Raw genomic sequence first — 20,692 nt, forward strand, 5'->3', positions numbered from 1 at the left:
TACTGAGTCAGAACCTGGTTTTAACAAGATTCCTGGGTGATCTGTATTCACATTAAAGTTTAAGAAGCACTACCCCCACACTATGCTGCCTCTCTCCTTTTCATATAGGTTTCTTCATTTTACCTGAAGGAATAACATGGAGCTAGTAAATCAAGAGCAAAAGTACTTTGTATCATGGAAAAAAGAGAGAAAGAAGTTCATAGAAGGCAAAGAACTTTAAGCTGAATAAATTTGAAGGCAGTGCATTTGAACTGAACTTTGAAGAAAGAATAGGATAGGTACAGGCAGTAATGGGGTACAGAGGGTGTACCTTGCACAAGGAACAGGGAAAATGAAAACACCTAAGTGTGAACAGTGTTGAACACATGGAAACATGGCAAGTGCTTCACTCTGGCTAGAACATATGGTGGGTGAAGAGCAATGCTTAAAAAATCAGGGACAGGATAGGGAGATTACTGGATAACTGGTCTTAGCACGTTATTGTATAGGCAGTGCTCTACACGTGAAGGATTTTGAACTGAGGACTAACAGGCTCAGAGTTAACCTTTTGGAAGGTTAATTTATATTAGGTTACAGAAATAGAGGCTGGAGACCAAAAAGGAACCTACAACTCTAGTAGTAGATGGAAAAGGTAACGAGGATGAGAAAGGTAATGAGAGGCAAAACTTGGCAGGTAAAGGACATGGGGAGTGTAGCAGTGGGAATAAAGAGAAAATCTAAGAGATGTGGTGTGGTAACCTTCAAGCTAATGCAGCTAATAGGATGGAGCTCTTCAGACTGTACACCTTCTTTAACACCTGCTTATTAATGCCACAGTACAGTATGCAGGAAGATACTTACAGTATATCTGTCATCAAAACATAAGCATTTGAAAACCAACAGAGTTTTGCAGTGTCCAACCTATTGTAAATGCCCACAATTTTGTACTGAATACTGATAAATATATGCTAAATATCAGGCAATAAGTCATACATAGCCTGAGAGCCAAGATCTGAAGAATGCATTCTCAAATTTGTAATTGTCACATTGGGAAAATTCTCCTTCATAGATTTCTTCAAATAAATGGTATTTAACTCAAAAGAAACACAGAAATATACATTTACATTGAAAATTGTTCAATTTATATGATTGACCACTGCAGCAAAGTAGAAGCTTTCATGGATATCCAATTGTCCTTGACAAACTGCTAAAATTTAATCTTCTGAATTTACAGTATTGAGTACTAGCCTGAACTCATTATGACCTCACTAAGGTTCAGGCATCAATTAGACCCAAGTCACTGGCTTGCACTCTCTTCAAAGAAATACAATCTTAACTGTAATTATTACTCTTTAAAATGTTCCAATGACTCTTTTTCACTCTCCCCTCCCCCCCACACACACCTATAATATAAAAATTCACTAAGAACAAAAATCGGGATTCCTTGTTATCTGTAGACCAGTGTTATTTCACAAGGCAGTACTGACATTTTGGGTCAGATAAATCTTTGAGGGGCAAGGGGTTGGGGGTGGGGGGGAGCTGCTCTGTACATTGTTGAATGTTTACCAACATCCCAGGCCTCTATCCACCAGATGCCATTTTTAACCCTTTGCTCCCAATCCCATCCCTGCCAGTCATGACAACCCAAAATATCTCCAGATATTACAAATGTCCCTTGGTGGGCAAAATCACCCCTCATTGAGAATCACCCATTGCTCTAGAGCACAGAAACCTGTAGGCACATAATTTACACTGAATAATGTCATGAATGCAAGAGAGACCTGGGGATTCCTTGGAAACCTGAGAATATTGATGTGCAGTTCTTTGTGTTCTTTATTTGGAGCAGCTTTACTTAAACCACAGGCCTACTCAACTTACTCTCTAATGGATAATTTCCACTCTAATGAGTTTTCCTGTGTTCCACAGAATCATCCAGGATTACAAGTTATCCTGAAAAATGTCCACTTTGCATTGGAAAGTGACATTTGAGTTCCATGCCATCAGAACATAGAGTACCTAAGTAAGGCATCTTTACAAAAATAATTAAAAATATCTCTAGCAAGGACTCCATAGTGGTGAGTAAAAACAAGAATAGAAGACTACACCTGACATAGCAGGAATGACAGTTACCACAGGGCTGGAGAACTTGAAAATAAATAAGGGAGGTAGTTACTGTCCAGTATGACTTTTCATCAGATTTGATTCGCATAGCCTCAAACCTAAGGAGTTTCATCCAAAGCTCTCAATGCAGTTTAGCAGGAGCCAAACCACACAACTGAAACACTGAACTTCAGAAGTAAAGTGAAACCCAGAGAAGTTTTGCCAGCTCAGACCAGAGCCACACTTACAAAGATGGCCAGACCAGTAAGAAATCTAGCGTGGAAATGGGGTTTTCAGCATTTCTGCATTTGCCGGCACCAGTTATTGGTCTTGCCAAGTCTTCAGTCACACATTCAAGCCCTTGAAAACTTAGACTCCTTTGGGATTCTAGAATGGCATTCATATATTGTTTCTCTGATATTTGGGGCCAATGAGTAAATACTGCGGCAAATTCACTGTTATCTTAATGGTGATAGACTTTAGAATTTGGAAGAAACAGCTACAGATAATTTTTCTCTAAAAATTTTAGTTGTACTATTATAATCTGTTTCTCATTATATTTGTGCTATTCAAATCATGCATAGCCCATAAAATCTCAGAAAGAGCCACAGATAAAATAACAAGAGTTGAAACAGCATAATGGAGTTTCATACTACCAATTGTTCATAGAAGGCAGCTGCAAAAACATACAACTCTTGTCTCTCTCTGGATCAAGGTTCATATAGTGATTCTGGTAGAAATTCTCCCTATCCTATAAGAAGGGCCACAAGTGACAGATACTCAGAACAACCAGGGTAAATTAACATTCAGTCACATGGACTAGGCAGATAAACAAGCGATTGGGATAATCTCATGTGTACGTGATCACACACAGGGGGAGGCATGAAGATGTCACCACCTCAATTCCATTTGAAAAATAAATTATGGGAGAGAGATATTAGTAACCATTTCAACAGACTGTCTCCATTGTAGGCTTACTGATTATTCAGTTAAGAAACATTTCTCAAATACCTAGTGTGTGAGACATACTTCCTGGCTTTAATGAGCTTATGGTATAAAGGAGAAATAATAGACTTATGACAATTAACTAGTAGATAAGGTATAGAATAATAAGCATGATAAGAGATAATAGGTAGATCAGAGTGGAAATTTAGAGGAAAGGGAGATTGATTCCTATGTGGGAGTCCAAGGAGACCTCAAAATATAACATTTGATCCGGAACTTCAGAGTCTAGCTAAAGGAAGTCTTTACAATCCCCCCTAGTGTCAAAATACTTCCCAGAAGCACTTTTTCCAAATTCTACTATAGTTTTTTTTTATTGATACATATCTGTCTTCCTACGAGACAAAGGCTCCTTGAGGGCTAAAACATGTCATTTGTGATATTTTTCTTCTCCCCATTGCTGCCCAGCACAATGCCTTACATCTCATAGCTACTTGGTAAACATTGTAGGTTTGATCTCACCTAAAAAATGAGATGTTTTGTTAATATTGCTAGAATCCATGTGATTCCCTGTAGTGGAAGTTTACTCACCCTTGCTTTTTCCCTGGCCTTGGAGATCTCAGAGTCTGTCATGTGCAATTAAGAAGCAACAATTAAGGGCACCTGGGTGGCTCAGTGGGTTGAGCATCCAACTCTTGGCCTCGGCTCAGGTCATGATCTCATGGTTCCTGAGTTCAAGCCCCAACATCTGTGCTGACAATGCAGAGCCTGCTTGGGATTCTCTCTTCCCCTCTCTCTGTTCCTCCCTTACTTGTGCTTGCTCTCTCTCTCTCTCTCTCTCTCTCTCTCCTCTCTCTTAAATTAAATAAACTTTTTCAAAGATAAGCAACAAGTAGATTTAAAAGGGGACATGTTTGCCCTACACCTCCAACACTCCTTAAAATTTACCTCACTTCTCTCCTTGACTCGCTTGACCCAAGGGAGATGTAATAGTTTATCAGACTTATGAATTTGGGGAAAATTGGGCGTTCTCCCCATTTCTTCTTCTAGGGAGCTAGCTGCTGACACCAGTCTGTCCCCATGGAAGGAGGCCTATCATAGGGTAGCACTGTCTGGGAATGGGTGTATGGGAAAGTCTGACTAATTCCAGGATTCAAGTCTCAGGCTAAGATACTTCTTCCAACTTTATTATTAATAAAGATCATCCTTTGTGTTCAGTCTATCTATTCTTAGTAGAATGTAACCAACCAAATGACCAGGAATTTGGGTTTATTTTCTTCAGTAAATGTATCCCAATTTCTAGAACAGTGCCTATCCCATAACAGGCAGCCAATAAACACTTGACCATTTGTTGAATTAATTCATAAAACCTGGTCAAAAAAAGAGGATACTCTTCATTGGCCCCCATTAGAGGCCCCAAAACTACCTCAAATGATATGTAATAAATGTGTCCTGGTGAATGAATGAATGATCCTCTCACCAATCACAGCAAAAATCTTATATTGCTCATTGAATTTTAAAAGATATATGGTTTAAGACATGAATTTCTCTCTTATATTTTAACATGATAATTTTATTTATTTATTTAGAGAATTTTTAGTTTTGCCTATTACATTAAGTAACATTGCAAGTGGTCAGTACTAAGTCTAGTTAGGACACAGACCCAACTCCAATCTTTGGCCTGTGGAATAGATTTATCCAGGGATACTTTTTCCCCAGCTCAGCCAATCAAGTGTAGTCTTGTGTGCTGCCAGAGTATAAGCTGTCCAGAAAAAAATAATATGAGCATGTTTTTAACTAATAGGGATCTTAACCCTATTATGAGATTCTAATCTAAGGGTTTCCATTTTGAACATAAGTAGCAAGAAGATAGGAACATGTACTTCTAGAACTTGACCTTCAGCAAATAATGATGTGAAATAATCCTGTTATCTTGTTATCTTTTTTGCTTTTGTATTATTTGTTATTTAAGAAAAAAAATAAGAAAAACGGAGACAGAAGGAAAATTACTTTTTTCTTTCTTTTTTTCTAATAGAAGTAAGCCTTTATTTCCTTGTTTCACAAATAGAGTTGGCTGAGTTGGTTGCTTTTACTTTTTTCTTCTTTGGAAATGAATCATAAAATCATTTTTGCTAAATTAAGACCAAAGTAAGAATCTAAAAATGAATGCATCATCAGTGAAAAGCTTTAAGGTAATTACTCAATGTTTTAAAGGGTTTTTACTATTTCAATTAATTTAAGATCAGCCTAATTTTATGTTTAAACTAATTTAAGATCCCCCTGAGGGCAAGAACTGTGATGTAATAGACCAAGACTCCTTAAGGTCTTAATAAACATAAAACTGACAAGGATCTCCAAGATGCAAATAGCTGAAAGTACATTTAATGTATCTAGGTATACAATAGAATTAGGTTGCTTCATAAAATAAATGATTCAAAAGGAAATGCTTTTTGGCTCAAAATGCCAAGTTATTCCCATTAGTTTTTGTTTTTGTTTTCCTATAATAAAGTATTTTAAATCAAGCATTTATCTTCTCAATATGTTCTTTGAGAGTCAAATTAAGTAGCCAACAATTCTCACCATATTTTTAATTTATTTAAATTACAGTAGTAGATATGAGGAAAGATAAATGGGGGGAAAATAGAGTTGGTTGTATGGATTAAATAAATATAGGGGAAAAAATAATCATTAGAGTTTAAGAAATGAGCACAAAGCAATAAATAGGAAAGAACAAAATTAGAATCTGGAGTTAGCCAAAGAGGAAAGCATAAGAAGAAAGACAAGGGTAATTACTTCTAGAATGGTGAGTTGACCTGAGGGGAATCTTTCCTACCCCTTACCTCTGTCCCTATGTCTCTACAATAGCAAAAGAGTAGCATTCTTTGGGGAGAGTAGTGTTAGTCAAACTGCAGCAAAATTCATTTATGGATACATAAGTCTACTGTAACTGGATTTATTCTTCCTGCTCATTTATTCCTTAGTATGACTCTCCTCTTCTGCTGCATTTGGTCCCAAGACTCTCATAGAGTGCTTCTGTCTTAATGACAGAAATAGGAGTTGGTTTGGAATTAATGAAAGAAAAAGATGTCCACAAAACTTTGACACTCCTCCAATAGAGAGGTTGGGGTCTATGTTCCCTTGAATTTGGGTAGGCTCTGTATCAACTTTGATCAATAGATTGTGGAAGTAAATCTATGATCATTTCTGGGCTCAGACTTTAATAGACCAGCAGTTCTATTTCCTGTCTCTTGGAATTCTTGTTCATGGAACACAGATACCATGCTTTGAGAAAACCCAATCATCCCAAGGAAAAGGCCCAAGTGAAAAGGAAACCAGGCCCACAGACTTGTTTCCCATCGAAGCTACTAGCTAACAATCAACACTAGCTTGTTAGCCATGAAATGAGCAGTCCTGGAAGTGAATCCACTAGCTACAGTCAAACTGCTCCTGTTGACATCATGTGGAAGAAAGAAAACACACACACACACACACACAAACACACACACACACACACACACACACACACACACACACACACAAAACATCATCCCTACCAAGCCCTGCCCAAATTGCAAATTTGTCAGCAAAATGAAGAGTGTTGTTTTAAGCCACTAGCTTTTGGTATGGTTTATAACACAGCAATAAATAACTAGAAAGGCCCTTTAGCAGAGTAAGTACATTTCATGTTAACAAAGCATTTCTGAAAGCAGATAAAAGCTGAAAGAGGAAGGACATTTTAGTATCTTGATGAAGCAAAGAAATTCTCTCTCTCATCATTAAGGTTCTGTCCTTAGATCTTTTGTTTTAATATTGTGAAAGACCAAAAAAAAAAAAAAAAAAAAAAACTAGCCTTCAATCAGAACCTTCTGTCCTTGGTTACATGTGGTTCATTGACTCACATGGTTCTTTGAGACCTCAAAACGTTAGAAACAATGACTAAACTAAGCAAGGAAAGAGAAGCTCACATGTACTAGTCAATCTGTTCCCAGGATGCCTGATCGCTATTTGTAGCTGTAGTCTTTAGAAAAGTCTTACTGACAGAGGCATTCTATTAGAGGGTGTTTAAATTGACTTTATTTCAATTCTACATAGGTAGTCAAAGAAATTTCTATGACCAACTACCTAGACATTTGTGCATGGCCCACTTTGAATTCTTAATTAGTTATCAGTTTGAAACTTAATGTCTTTGGGTTGTACTTTGATATTCAGTTGTATGACTGTGACCAAAGTACAATATTTATTTTGGGTAATATTTAATTTTTAAAAATTAGGACCTCTTCATTTCTACCGGAGCCAGAGGATGAACCTGACAGGTAGAAAATTTATACAGGGGATCTGCATTTAATGAGTTCTTGGCTTCTGTTTAGACTTCTTCACCTTTCATAGGTAATAATGTTCATTGACCCAAAGTGGGGGAACAGTAAAATTTTAGAGCATTTTTCAGTGGAAGAAAATTATATTTCTAAAAGGGAGATTCCCCTTCTTTTTAGAAGACTGAATTTTCATTTCTTATTATTTAATTTTCATTTCCGTGTGCTTTAAGGCATGAGTTTTTTAATACTGTAAATATATTTTCTCTATCTTTGTTATTTGTAGCAGATTAGCAAACTTCAAAGAATTAACTTAAAACACTACTTGGGCCAAAAGTCTATAGAAGGCCAACGTTACAAACAAGCCCAGAATACAATGATGCAAACACGGTGCATTCAAATCAACAAAAAAGAAGTCAAACTCACTCTTTGCAGATGATGTGATACTCTACTTGGAAAACCTGAAAGACTGCACCAAAAAACTTCTAGAGCTATACATGAATTCAGCAAAGTCACAGCATATAAAATCAATGTACAGAAGTCGGTTGCATTTTTATACACGAATAATGAAGCACCAAGAGATATCAGGGCATCTATCCCATTTACAATTGCATCAAAAGCCATAAAATACCTAGGAATAAACCTAACCAAAGAGGTGAAAGACCTGCACACTGAAATCTGTAGAAAGCTTATGAAAGAAATTGAAGAAGACACAAACAAATGGAAAAAATATTCCATGCTCATGGATTGGAAGAACAAATATTGTTAAAATGTTGATACTATCCAATGCAACCTACATTTTCAATGCAACCCCTATCAAAATAACACCAGCATTCATCATAGAGCTAGAACAAACATCCTCAAATTTGTATGGAACCAATAAAGACCCCAAATAACCAAGGTAGTGTTGAAAAAGAAAACCAAAGCTGGAGGCATCATAATCTCAGATTTTAACCTGTAATACAAAGCTGTAATCATCAAGACAGTATGGCATTGGCACAAAAACAGACACACAGATCAGTAGAAAAGAATAGAGAACCCAGAAATGTGCCCACAAATATATGGCCAACTAATCTTCAACAAAACAGGAAAGAGTATCCAGTGGAAAAAAGACAGTCTCTTCAGCAAATAGTGCTGGGAGAATTGGACAGCAACATGCAGAAGAATGAAACTGGACCACTTTCTTACACCATACACAAAAATAAATTCAAAAGGGATGAAAGACCTAAATGTGAGACAGGAAACCATCAAAATCCTACAGAAGAAAACAGGCAGCAACCTCTTTGGCCTCAGCCATAGCAAGTTCTTACTTGACATGTCTCCAAAGGCAAGAAAATAAAAGCAAAAATGAACTATTGGGACCTCATCAAGACAAAAGCTTCTGCACAGAAAAGGAAACAGTCAACAAAACTAAAAGGCAACCAATGGAATGGGAGAAGATACTTGAAAATGACATTCAGATAAAGGGCTCGTATCAAAAATCTATACCAAACTCAACACCTGAAAAACAAATAATCCAGTGAAGAAATGGGCAGAAGACACTTCTTTTCCAAAGAAGACATCCAGATGGCAAACAAACACATGAAAAGATGCTCAACATCACTCATCATCAGGGAAATACAAATCAAAACCACAATAAGATACCACCTCACATTGGTCAGAGCAGTTTAATTTAACAACTCAGGAAATAACAGGAGTTGGTGGGAATGCAAACTGGTGCAGCCACTCTGGAAAACTGTGGAGGTTCCTCAAAAAATTAAAAATAAAACTACCCTATGACCCAGCAACTGAACTACTAGGAATTTATCCAAAGGATACAGGAAAGCTGATTCAAAGGGGTACATGCACCCCATTGTTTATAGCAGTGCTATCAACAATAGCCAAGTTATGGAAAGAGCCCAAAATGTCCATCAGCTGACAAATGGATTAAGAAGATGTAAATATGGGCACCTGGGTGGTTCAGTTGGTTAAGCATATGACTCTCAACTTCAGCTCAGGTCATGATCTCATGGTTTGTGAATTCGAGCCTACATAAGGCTCTGTGCTGATAGCATGGAGCCTGCTTGGGATTCTCTCCCTCTTCCTCACTCTGCCCCTCCCCTGCTTTCATTCTCTCTCTCTCTCTCTCCAAAAATAAATAAATAAACTTAAAAAAAAGAAGATGTGATACACACACACACACACACACACACACACACACACACACACACACACGCATACACAATGGAATACTACTCGGCGATGAAAAAGAATGAAATCTTGCCATTTGCAACATGGATAGAACTGGAAGATATTATGCTAAGCGAAATTAGTCAGAGAAAGACAGATATCACATGATTTCATTCATATGTGGAATTTGAGAAACTTAACAAATGATCATAGGCAAAAGGAAGGAAAAATAAGATATAAACAGAGAGGGAGGCAAATCATAAGAGACTCTTAAATACAGAGAACAAACAGGGTTGATGGGAGTGGGGAAGCGGTGGGCAGGGGGGTAAAATTAAGAAGGGCATTAAGGAAGGCACTTGTTGGAGTGAGCACTTGGTGTTATATGTAAGTGATGAATCAGTGGATTCAACTCCTGAAGCCAAGAATACACAGCATGTTAACCAATTTGAGAATAAAAATAAATAAATAAAAACCTGAGAAAAACAAATAGTCCAAAAAGAGAGAGAGAGAGGAAGAATGAATCAAGAAAAAGAGAGAACTTTTGTTCTCTCATGTAAGTAAAGAATACTTACATGAGCTTCATGACCATTTTGTCCTTGACCAGGCCAGAGCTTCTCCTTCTTGAGGGCAGGGAAGGAATGCCTTGAGCTCCCCTCAGAGCAGAGATGACTAACCATTTTTGTCTCTACCTCTATAAGTTGTGATATTGTCCCTGAGAGTGTGCCGCAATTGAGAATCACTATGACCTTTCTATATCCACACCAGCCAAGATTCTGTTAAATTTTACTTGTTTATAATTTGTGTTATTGAAACAGGTTTCATTTTTATTTTCTAATGCAAACTTATGTACTTCTATGTACTGAATGTACCTTTTTAAGCTATACACACATCTCACCAGAGTCTGATATTATAGCTTCATGATTGAGAATCACTGCTCAGAAAGATAGTGTGAATAATCAGCATTTTTAACCTTAAAATATATTACTTTATAAATTTGCCTTAAAGCTTTAGAGATTTGATGCTACAGAGTGAATTACATTAATAATTTAAGTTTTTCTGTTAAACTAAAATTGCCCCCAAAAATCTTAATAAGTCCGTGGCATCCCTATTTTCGATTTTATTATAAATAAATTTAATTTCCCATATATAGTGAGTCTAATGATGCTGACATCTATTTAATGCTTATCAGTGCCAGACACTGAGCCAAGGACTTTCATCTAAAAGTAGTGATGGTTCACAGATATTTTCATGTGTATGTGTGCATCACTTGGTTTCCAGATTAAGTGTACAATGTTCTATTTTCACAGATTTAGATTAATTATTATAATTAAGACTGAGCTCAAATACTGCCCCCTCTACTAAAATTATCTTGATCCTACCAGCTATCAGTAGTTACTTATTCTCTGATGTACCACAGCACATTATCTAGGACTCTTATTAAATTTACTTTTAGATATTTAAAAAATTAAAAATGAAAAAAATAAAAGTAGTGATGGGGTTCTTTCTTTTCCTTACTCGCAACAACAAGTCCATTGGCAAGTTCTGTTGGCTCTACTTACAATATATGAACAACAAATGAACAGAGTCAGCTCATTTCTCTCCATCTCCACTGTCAGCATTCAAGCCCCAAACACCATCCTTTCCTGCCTGGATCATTGTGATAACCTCCTAAGTACCCTTTCTGCCTCCCTACTTGGTGCCCTCCAATCCATTCTCTAGAGTACATTTTTATACTATAAATCAGAGTATGCCACATATATCACCCCCAATCCTCTTACATGTACAAAACCCATTCACATCCTCAAACGGCTAATTACACAGCATGTAGAATAAAATCCAAACCTTCCCTGGCTTAGGAAGTTCTACTTAACCTAGCTCCCACCTACTTATCCAACTTTATTTCATGCCACATTCCTCTTTGCCAGTTACCCAACCACAGTTCATTTTGTTTGCCTTGAACACATCAAGCTCTTTCTATATTCCAGATTTTGCCCACCAGTTCTCTCTCCCTGTAAATGCTTTCTTCACTCACTTTCGACATGTGGCTCCTTCTTATTATCCAGTTTTCATCTCAAACACCACCTCCTCAGAGAAGCCATCCCTGTAGAGTTGCCTGATTTACCAAAAATGCAGGCATCCTGGGTAAAGTTGAATTTCAGATAAACAATAAATAATTTTTAGTATAAGTATATCCTGTGCAATATTGGGGAAATACTTACATTTTTTAAAAAATTCATTTTTTATCTGAAATGCAGCTTTAACTGGGAGTACCGTATTTTATCCGGCAATCCAAATTCCTTCCAATCAAAAGTATCCCCACACAACACCAGGCACTCTCCATTCAGTCCTCTGGTTTCATGCTCCCAATTCACTGCTATCTAATATCATTTTTTGTTTATTGTTTGTTTCCCCTAAAAACTTTCTGAATTGATATCAAGTTCAAGCTCACTATAATCAGCCAATATCTATCTATCACACATATTGTTGTCTAAGGCTTGCTTAAGTTTGGGTGCATATTTAATATATAGAATGATCTTGATATATGACTATGAAAATGTAAAACTTATCACGACTTTTAGGATATCATTTTAAAACCTTTGATAGGTCTCTATATTATCAAGCCTATGTGTTAATTATAAAACTTTTTAATTTTTTTAATGTTTATTTTTGAGGGAGACAGAGTGTGAGCTTGGGAGGGGCAGAGAGAGAGGGAAACACAGAATCTGAGCAGGTTCCAGGCTCTGAGCTGTCAGCACAGAGTCTGACCTGGGGCTCAAACCCATGAACTGTGAGATTATGACCTGAACTGAAGTTGGACACAACCAACTGAGCTGCCCAGGCACCCCAACTATAAAACTTTTTAAAGTTATGTGAATATTGACCCACAAATGAGTAAATAACTTTATTTTAATGATACAAATAATTTTATCAAGTTAAGTTCTTGACATTTAGTAGAAAATTAGTAGTATATGGCATAAAGGTTATCTTCAGGGTAATTGAAAAAAAAAGAAATGAGAAGCAATATAGTCAGAATTGAATAGTCTTTTAAAGGCATCTAAGTGAACCACATAGTATGCTTGCACTTAAGTATCTATTCAGTCATTTCCAGATTGTCAGTTCTCCTGAATTCCTACTCTGTTGTTCTGAATATTAAAAATATATCCAAATAATTCTAACCACATGGCAGAAAGAAAAGTACTATTTCTTTCATGAAATCTAATGATGAAAGCATAGATTGAAGGAAAAAAATATAAAATAAATGGATAAATTCTAGTGTCAAAAAAAAGTGTGCAAGGAATTTATGTAAAAGAGGAAAGTTCCTCTGATAAATTAGGTGGCTTTTTGATGAAAAAACCATAGAGCTGTTCATCGTAGCAAAAATGCAGTGATTTTACTTGCAGTCAGATTTCAGTTCAAAACTATAAAGTGAGATGGGCAGGTTTCACTGTTCAAAGAGTCACTTCAGAAATATTGTGAGGCACTCCAAAAACAACTTGCCCAAGCCCTCAAAGCTTTAGCACACATACACACACACCAAGACCATGCCTATTTAAAGACTGCCCCCCAAAAAGCTATTTTTCAAACAAAACATTTCTCCTGACTTTCATAAATTCCAGTTTCTAATCATTCAATTTTATTGGCAATAGCAATCATTAAGATGAGTGGAAAGGCACAACAACCATTTTTCCTTATGTCTTTGCATATAAAAACACATTTTAGTGTAGCTGTTGTTTTATTTTACAATAAGGGAATATAGGATAATGAGCCTAGGAAAATGTTCTACAGTTTGTTTTGATTGGATGTGTCTATGTGTGTGCATGGGTGTGTGCGTGTGTGTGTGTACCTAGGGGAAGAATCTTTGAAAATAACTTTATTAGAAAGTGGATTAAGAATTCAAATGACTTAACAACCATATCACCTTATTCCTAAGGGTCACTTCTCAGTAGTAAACAATTTAATTTAAAAGCCATTATGATGCTAACTATAAAAAGGTCTCTTTAGTGTATAACTCACACAATTTGTTTTCATCCACTAGAAGGCAAAATGGTAGAGTGGTTACCAAGAACTCTCGGGGAATAGCATGGGTGCAAATTCTGGATCCATCACTTACAATTTCTAAGATGTTGGGCGTTTCTAAACTTCTCTAAGCCTCAGTTACATCATTCTTAGAACATAGGTCTTTACCATATCTATACATCAGATGATGTGTTAAATGAGGCATCACATGTTAAGTATTACATAGTACCCACCCCACACCAAGCCCTCATCAATAAATGTTATTGTGTTTCCTTATTATTGTTAAGGAAAGTCTGCAGATCAGCTCAATAGATACTATGAAATTTACCATTTATAAAAATAAAGTAAAATAAATAAATTTGGCCCCAACTTTCAGATTCATCAATATATTTTGATCACTTAATAGATACCAAACACTATCATACTTAGCAATCTTATATGCAACTTTGTTTACAATAATTTATGATTAAAACAAATTTTCATAATTTTATCCAAATATGGAAGGATAATTTGAATCAAGAGAAGATAAGTAACATATATAAGATCACAGAAATAGGTAGTGGTACAACTGGAACTAATTCTCACACCTTCAATTTCCATCATAATTAATAATTAATCAATAATAAATTTTACATATAATAAAACTTTCAAAATAGAAAAGAATATAATGACACAATTTCACATTTGCCTCCATTCAACATGATAATGTGGTTAACTAACAAAATATAAAGACTTTGTAATCATGCAAAAAGGGGCACTATATTATGGATAAAACTTGCACTCAAAGCTAAAAGACCCAGCTTCTACACATGGCACTGTGAAAATATAAATTTGGTAAAATCATCTCCTTGGATCCAGTGTCCTAATTTGTCAAATTAAGACATTCAACTACATGTATTCTCAGGATTTTTCCAGGTCTGATTCTAGGCCATTAACTAGAATTTGCAAGATGGAGCAAAACATCAGTGATTGGATTTCAACCCAACCACACCATCACCATTGGTGATGCCTCTTTTCCAATCAACCACAACAGGTGATCATTCTCATGAGTGTGCCTCCCTCTTCATTCATAGGCATGCATACCTTTCCACATACCAATAGCCATCATTAAAATACTTTCTGGGAAATAAGACAACTGAGTGTCAACATCAAGCTCTGGCCTAGTTCTGATCTGCATCTGAGTGAGTGGCCTTTGAGCATTTATCAAAATGTATCTTCTTTGAAAATGTTGCCTAGTCAAGACCCAATCAACAGACACCATCTAAAGTTTTTCCTTTCCACTGCCAAGTTCTAACTACCACCAAATTTTGTGCAAGGGATTTGAATTTGGCTTTGTCATCACCTTTGTGTTGGCAGCAATTAAATAAATTTTGTGGGTATCCATTTCCTATAATCATAAAGTCCCACTCCGAAGCACATGAAGTCTTGTTATTAGTCTCACTTCTAATGCAGAAGAATCCAAAATTCAAATGCCATGAGTCACATTAATTTTATTATTCTACCTAAATATTAAAGCTTCCATCATCCACAAGCAGTAGTTTTTGGCTTAAAAAACAATAATAAATAAATAAATAACACCTTCGGCCCTACTACTCATATTTTCATTAGTTATGAAATCCTATTTCTCTCTCTTCCTTCTCTGGACCTTTTGTATTCCCTCCTGTTTCTAGGGCTGCTGTAACAAGTGTCATAAACTGGGAGGCTTAACACAAATAGAAATTTATTATATCACAATTCTGGAGGCTATAAATCTGAAATCAAAGTGTCAACAGGGCCATGTTCCCTCTCAAGCCTCCATGGGATGATCCTTGCCTCTTCCAGCTTCTACAGGTCTGAGACATTTCTTGGCTTGCATCAGCATAACTCCAAACCAGTCCATGAGCTCCTAAACGGTAGGGTGTGCAAGGATTATACTAGTAGGACAGATGGGGACTAGAGAAGCCTGATAGAATTGTCTCCCACTTCTTAGAAAATTGATCAGGTTTGAGCCCTAATCCAGCCACCCTGTGCTCTTTGAATAAGGGTCCCTCCTCCTCACCAAACAGCTAAATAATCCTAAGGGGCTATGACATTACACCATCTGGTTACATAGTGACGATGACAATCCTAATAATACTATCTTTTACTGAATGCTTACTGTGTATCAAACATTTGTTAAGTCTTGTGCTATATACATTACTTCATTCCGTCCTCACATATCATCCTTAACCCTCAAACTGTAATGACTCCTATCCATTCCTCCCCGCACAAAAACAGGAAGGGAATGTACTTCTAGCTTTTGTTTATTTCTCCCATTCACAGTGATGCTGTCATTTTGTATCCGGACCTCCACCCCCATAAGTAGTGGTGTCCTTTTTATAGGGAACAACCATGAGAGATGAGGCATATCCCACCCAGCCTTTCCCAATACACTGCTCTCAGGAGGCTAATATAACAAGCAATGATCTTCCTCGGTCATTATGAATTTAATTTTTAATGGCACCAAAGTGGATGTGTTTTTGTTCAGGAAACTAAAGTAATTGAAATGATTGAATAGCATAAATACTAAAGCTGCAGTAACTAAAACTATAAACAGAAATTAAGGTTTTTCAGGCTGAAGTTATGCCAAGCATTTCATAATATAAGCTTGTTAATTCAAGCTATTTTTCCAAATCTGCCACACTTGTTATATGTATCATGCTTGCAAAACTTAATTGGCCTCTATTGGTCATGTTTTCAAATGAATGTGGTTACAGACAGAGTCAGCCACAAAAAGCTAAGTTTATCTCGTGACCCAGAGATCTGGACAACATGAGCTGGTTCCAGGGACCTGTTCTGGATAGTTTACTTAGAGTCCCTTGCCCAAGGTCACCAGTCACATGTGCTGTAAATGCAGCCTTCCCTCTTATTAGATGAAGCCAGAAGGCTTAAGGAATGCCTCTCAACACTTTTGTGTGTTGGAAAAAATGAAAAGTTGATTCAGTTGTAATCTTAGATTTTTAAGGGTCAGCTGGGCAAACTATTCATTCTTCTGTAGTATCACTAGCTGAGTAATTGTCTAGCCCATTCTTTAAAACTTGCTTCTCCCACTTAGAAGAACTCTGTAGATTCTTCATTGTGTTGAGTTGAAACCTATCACCTTATTAGGTCCACTATTGAACCTAAATCTACATTCACCATATGAGAGCTCTTCAAATGTTTGAGGGCAACGCTCATGTTTCCTGTAAGTCTTTCCTTCTCATGTTCTTTCAGTCATCATCCTGATGTATGGTTTCCAGTTCTCCCATGCTGGTAATACATCTCTCACCGTGCATCAGTCTTTCTCTATTTGTGTTTAATCGTTGGCACCACAACACATCATGTGCAATTTGGCCAATATTACATAGTAATGGCTACTATTTCCCTCATTCTTCCTGATGCAACAACGAATAGAGTTGGTTTTCTTGGCCACCACATATTGATTTACTGAAGTTACTGACTTTTTTTAAGATTTTATATTTAAGTAATCTCTACACCCAACATGGGTCTCAAACTCACAACCCTGAGATCAAGAGTCACATCCTCTACTGACTGAGCCAGCCAGTCAGTAACCCCTGAAGTTACTGACATCTTCTAAATAATTGTTAGATGAGCTTCTTAGTCATATTTCCTCAATCTAACAATGACACAAATTATTTAGTAAAAAAAAAAGAATGTAGATTTATTTTCATCAAACTTTATCTTAGTAGATCTTGCCTATATTTTTATATTAATTCTTTCACACAATATATTCCCCCTACTTATCTAACACTAATTTAAGCAGTTTCTCTTATATCAACCACCTAAAAGCCACACTGTAAGAAGCAACAACCTCATCTCTTCCTCTCTGCCATCTGCTCAGCAGCCGCAAAGCAGCAACAATGCATGAATGCATATCCATCCATGTTGGCCGAGGTGGTGTCCAGATTGGCAATGCCTGTTAGGAGTCTATTGCCTAGGACACAGCATTCAGCCTAATGGCCAGATGCCAAGTGACAAGACCACTGGGGAAGGAGATGACTCCTTCAACACCTTCTCCAGTGAGAAGGGTACTGGCAACCATGTGCCCAGGGCAGTGTTTGTAGACCTGGAACCCACAGTCATTGATGAATGACTTTGCAATGGTACCCATTGCCAGCTTTTCCACCCTGAGCAGCTCATCACAGGCAAGGAAGATGCTGCCAGTAATTATGCCCAAGGGCACTAGAACATTGGCTGACCAGGAGAAAGGTATCCAGGGTTTCTTGGGTTTCCACAGCTTTGGAGGAGGAGCTTGGGAGATTTACCTCTCTGCTGATGGAACATCTCTCTGTTGATTATGGCAAGAAGTCCAAGCTGGAGTTCTCCATTTACCCAGCCTCCCATGTTTCCACAGCTGTAATTGAGCCCTATAACTCCATCCTCACTACCCACACCACCCTGGAGCACTCTGATTGTGCCTTAATCGTAGACAATGAGGCCATCTATGACACCTGTTATAGAAACCTCGATATTGAATCTACACTAACCTTAGTTGGTTGAGAAGCCAAATTGTGTCCTCCATCACTGCTTCTCTCAGATTTGATGGAGCTCTGAATGTTGAACTGACAGAACTCCAGACCAACCCAGTGCTGTATCCCCACATCCACTTCCCTCTGGCTACATACGCCCTTGTCATCTCTGCTGAGAAAGCCTACCATGAACAACTTTCTGTAGCAGAGATGACGAATGCATGCTTTGAGCCAGCCAACCAGATTGTAAAATGTGACCCTTGCCATGGTAAACACATGGTTTGTTGCCTGTTGTATAGTGGCAAGTGGTTCCCAAAGATGTCAATGCTGCCATTGCCACCATTAAGACCAAGTATATCATCTAGTCTGTGGACTGGTGCCCCACTGCTTCAAAGTTGTTATTAAAAACCAGCCTCCCACTGTGATATCTGGTGGGGACCCAGCCAAAATACAGTGAGCTGTGTACATGCTGAGCAACACCACAGCCATTGCTCAGACCTGGGCTCACCTGACCACAAGTTTGACTTGATGTATGCCAAACATGCCTTTCTTCACTGGTATTTAGGTGAGGGCATGGGGGATGGAAAGTTTTTCTCAGGCCCATGAGAATATGGCTGCCCTTGAGAAGGATTATGAGGAAGTTAGTATGGATTCTATTGAAAGATAGGGCAGAGAAGAGAAGAATATTAAAGTTTAAAATGTCACAAAGGTGCTGCTTTTACAGGGAAGTTTATTCTGTTTTGAACATTGAAAATCTGTGCTCTGATCAGTTAATTTGTATGTAGCTGTGTATACTCTCATATACAATTACTGACCTATGCTTCAAAATACAACACTTTGTTAGACTCAACCTGCCCATTTCTCTGATGGATTTGAATAAAGTATTCCTTGTCTTAAATGAAAAATAATAATTAACAACAACAATAATAATAATACAATAAGTATCAAATACCTATTCTAAGGTCACTGATATAATTTGAACAGTTTAAAACCAGTAAAAGAATTTTGTCACTATTTCCCTCAGGCTCAAATTAATCCATTAATAATTACTTTGGGGATAGTCCATCAATAACACATTTATCTAATTGAACATCCAACTCACATTTCTCCATCATGTCTATAAGAATGTTGTGAAAAACATGCCATTTCCTTATTCTAATTTTTAATAAAAGAAATCATTAATGTAAGGCAGAAATAAGCTGTTTTTAGTGAAGCCACACTGGTTCCTAGTGATCATAGGAAGCATCCTTTTAATAACACATCCTAAAAATTTTCCTGAACTAAACTCTTCAGTCTAATATCTGCAAAATCTCCCTCTTCCTCTTTTTGAAAATCAAAACCATGTTTGCTCATTGCCATCCTATCTGCTCTAGTTCTTCCAAAACTACTCAGAGAAAACCAGAATTATTGGGGTTTTCTAGTTTCTTTTGCTGGTTGTCACAGAATACCAAGGCCTGATTCATCAAGGCAAAAGAACAAGAATTTACTTAACCGATTTCTTCACTCTTCCTGAAAATCTGTTTTCTCTCTCTAGTGTACAGTTTGTATTTCTAGTCCAAGATTTGCTTTCCTTGACAAAAATGTTAAAAGCAAAAAGATAGTTGAGAAATTCTGCTTTCTATAACACCCACAAGCATCATACTTCAGTAGATGAATATTCACCAAAAAATGAGGGGGAGCCAGGTATTCCTAAGCATGGCACCAAAGGTAGAAATCATAGAGAAAGTGAACTGTATACTTAAAAATCAGAACCTCTGTATATTAGGAAATGCTGTATAAGCAAAATTTTCAAGAAAATGACAAAATGTCACACATTTGAAAATTAATATCTTCATAAATATTTCATAGCTTTGTATACAAAATGTTTTCACAATTCAGCTGGAAAACTATATAAAATCCATGAAAAACATTGAAGGAAAGAAAGAAGGAGCCAATAAACCTGTACAGAGATGTTCATCCTTATTAGTAATCAACTAAATTGTAAATTAAGCAAAATGTCTTATATTTAACAAAGTAGGAAAGCATTTAGTTTTGTTTAACACAAAATACTTTGACTTTCATAAAAGTCAAGGACCTAGAAATGTTGACACTTCCATATATACTGCTATCTATTGGAACTCTAGGAAATAATTTAATATCTATCCATAACCCTATCCTAGGTGTTTTATGTGCATTACTTTATTTAACATGTCTTCAAACATTCCATTCCTCTTGTAGCTAGTATTTACTTTATGAACCCAGAGATCTGGGCACCAAAAGACACTAAAATGAAAGGGTCACTTTGTCATACTGTTCTTGTTATAACCACTTCATTAACCAGGTCAATTCTCATACCTATTAGGATACAAAACTGTCAAACACTCAGCAAAGCATGTCACACATTCTTCATGTTCTTCATTTAGCCAAAGAAGACTTCCAATATGTGTCTTGACAGTTATAGCACTCCTCTTACATCCTACCTAGTATGAATCTTATGTTTTGAGTTAGAGGCATATTAATCACTTTTATCTGTTTGCTCAGATAGTCACTTACTATAATCTCAGAATGGTTAGTTCTTCTATGATCTTCTCATTTTTAATATTAATTATTTCAACAGTGTATGTCAACTCTACAGTAAATTTCCAACTAGGTATGATATCTCTTCTCTCCTCTTTGGCAAATATCTCTTTTCTAACATAATATGACACT

At 36.8% G+C, this 20,692-nt stretch overlaps 1 protein-coding gene and 1 pseudogene across 2 annotated transcripts in view; one reads left to right on the forward strand and one right to left on the reverse strand.

Annotated features, from left to right (window-relative positions):
* Window positions 1-20,692, reverse strand: part of GIPC2 (GIPC PDZ domain containing family member 2) — a 445,972-nt gene that overhangs the window by 119,404 nt on the left and 305,876 nt on the right. The gene's annotated exons all lie outside the window — the stretch shown is intronic.
* LOC109246287 (tubulin alpha-1B chain-like) lies at window positions 17,396-18,671 on the forward strand (annotated as a pseudogene).

The sequence above is a fragment of the Panthera pardus genome, unplaced genomic scaffold (assembly GCF_024362965.1).
Source record: "Panthera pardus isolate Hobbes unplaced genomic scaffold, ASM2436296v1 HiC_scaffold_11, whole genome shotgun sequence".
Lineage (NCBI taxonomy): Eukaryota > Metazoa > Chordata > Mammalia > Carnivora > Felidae > Panthera > Panthera pardus.